Source organism: Lactuca saligna, chromosome 8 (assembly GCF_052625555.1).
Source record: "Lactuca saligna cultivar CGN05327 chromosome 8, ASM5262555v1, whole genome shotgun sequence".
NCBI lineage: Eukaryota > Viridiplantae > Streptophyta > Magnoliopsida > Asterales > Asteraceae > Lactuca > Lactuca saligna.
Window position 1 is genome coordinate 64117207 of NC_136424.1, and position 2613 is coordinate 64119819.

The 2613-nt window shown below is 33.8% G+C and overlaps 1 non-coding gene across 1 annotated transcript; it reads left to right on the plus strand.

Moving 5' to 3' along the window:
- Positions 1 to 253: 253 nt before the first annotated feature.
- Positions 254 to 414, plus strand: LOC145013729 (U1 spliceosomal RNA). Its single transcript, XR_013665249.1, has one exon. It is a non-coding gene; the product is annotated as a U1 spliceosomal RNA (small nuclear RNA).
- The last annotated feature ends 2199 nt before the right edge of the window (positions 415 to 2613 follow it).

The following is a 2613-nucleotide window of genomic DNA, read 5'->3' on the forward strand; positions in this document are numbered from 1 at the left end:
GTGTCTAGAACCATAAAGTCATTGACATGGTGACTTTGCATGCCCCAAAAGATCCCAAATTCAAAATCAATCATTATACTTTCACCAAATGGACACTATCTCATGCATGGGGGATTCCAAACCCTTAAGGAGACAAATTTATGCATCAAGAACCTTAGAAGACCAAGAGTGGCAACTAATAGCTCCTGGAGTGGTACTGTAACACCCCAAAATTTTCAAAATTTTTTCATGCTACGGTTTAAAAACATTCATGCTACTTACCTGGATGGGGTCAATGAGTGTTCAAAATGGCTCATTGCCTAGAGTAGCGACCTTCATTGCACTTTGAAGTGGTGTTGCTTTAAGGTCGGCCCAAGTGGTCGAACCTACATCATAATTTGTGACAGTGGGGGCCTGCGTTCACACGGCCCCTGCAAATTTAACAAAAATCGGTCCCACAAAAACCTTTATAAATTAAAACATTTGGTGTTACCATTAAGCATCAATAAAACCATAGCAAGCAAATATGAATTACATCGATACATTAATAAGGAACTTGAAAAGTTCCACTCCATTCTTTATCTCTTGACTTCTAACTTTCATCTATCATCCTCTCTCCTGAACTATAACCTGAGACACATGGCATTAAAAGAGATATGTAAGACAATATTGTCTCGTGAGCTACGTAGGTTTGTGACCCAAAAGATTTATCACATTGTCTCTTGACTTCTAACTTTCATCTATCATCCTCTCTCCTGAACTATAACCTGAGACACATGACATTTTCATCAAAAACATTTTATCACATCTTCACACACATAAAACTCGATTTTTCTCAAAATAACACTATCCTTTGCATAGTTCTTGAAGACCCTTTTCCAAATCACTTTGTACCATTTGTATAAGTTCTCACACTTGATTAGAGTGTGTTTTATCATACATAAACACCCCACTTAATCCATTAAGTGCTCATTTAACTTCTTAAAGATCATGATGATCCTTTGACTTTAAATGAAGGGTTAATTAGTCCATTATATATTTGAACATTCCAAAGTCCTAAAACTTGTTTTCAACTTGTTGAATACCCAATAGGATGTTGCCAAGTACATAAAACCTTCATTAATCTCATTGTAAATACATAAACAAATCATGGAATCCTCAATTTCGTTCCACGTTTCCCAAATTACCCTTTAGGCAAAAACAATCACTAGAACCACTTATAGATCAAGAGATCCTTCATGTTTATGTCCCAATTCTATCTCTAAAGTGTAGTTTCATATCCATGAATGTCATTCACCTCTTAGATGTCAATCTACATGTAGTTATCCCTAGATTTCCAAAAATGCCCTTATGGCCAGAAACTCCATGGTTTCATCCAATAATAAATAAACACTTATTATTTTGCATCCGAATCGTTATAATAGCATCCATTCGTGTTTACGAACTTCATTTTCTCAACAATTTCTCAACTACAAAGGATTCCAATAGTTTCATCATATTATCCCCAACTCCATAAATCCTTGTTTATGCAACATTCTACCATCGTGGATGAATTTGAGCATTTCAATTAGATTAGTTGCTATCAAAAATATCATCTAGGTCACTGAATCCATTCCAATCCAACATATAAACATGAAATCCTCAATTTGAATTTTAAGGTTCATGAGGGTTTTCACCCAAATCCTCAAATTCATCAATTGGATGATTGGAATGAGATTAGGATCATCAAAACAAATCAAGTGAGGTTAGAACCTAAAACCCTAATCAAGTAATCATACTAACTTTGAAATAGGGGTTTTCCCTAAGCATTTAATTCGAATATGGAGCAAGAGGAAGAGATTTTTATACCTTGTATACCCTTGTTTTCGACCACTCCTTATTCAATGCATAAATACTTGTTTAATTTGAATCCTAGTTATGAAGGAGGTAGGAAATTTCCACTTTTGAGAGTTATCAAGCTCAAATTTTCGTTCATATGGCTGCATAAGTGAAGACTCTTCTTATTTCCCTTAATGTTACACATTTGATCCCTCTAATTTTGCATTTTTGTCAAAAATTGTCAATTCTTCCAATATGTGTGACTTTTATTTGAAAATAGACATCCTAAGTCTCTCTCCATCCATTACATAACTTTTGTAGTCATTTCCGTTAGTTGAGTCAACCCTTGGTCAAACATACTTTGCCAAATCGACACTTTTGGTCCCTTAACTCTGAAATGTTAACATTTCAACCTTTAATTTTCTAAGCTTTATGTCAACTAACGATATAGTTATCATTTAAATGACTTAATTACGTAAATAAAGCTTTATTTAATTACTTAATTAATTTAAGAACCTTATCTTAAATTTTAGGAAGTTACAGTTATCTACCCCTTAAAAGGATTATGTCCTCGGAATCATATCGTAAGCCATCTCATTAGATTTTCATCCCATCACTTTCTAATTTCCTCGATGTCCACATCACATTGGTTATCTTATCACAATTATAACCCATTTTAATGATTATTATTAAATCATTAGGGGTTATTAACTTTCTCTAGTATCAAAGTCATAGACTTAACATAATGTCTTCAAATTGGCTTAAATTTCTACTAGATCACGATTTTCAAGGTCGATATGCTAACATCTTTTATGG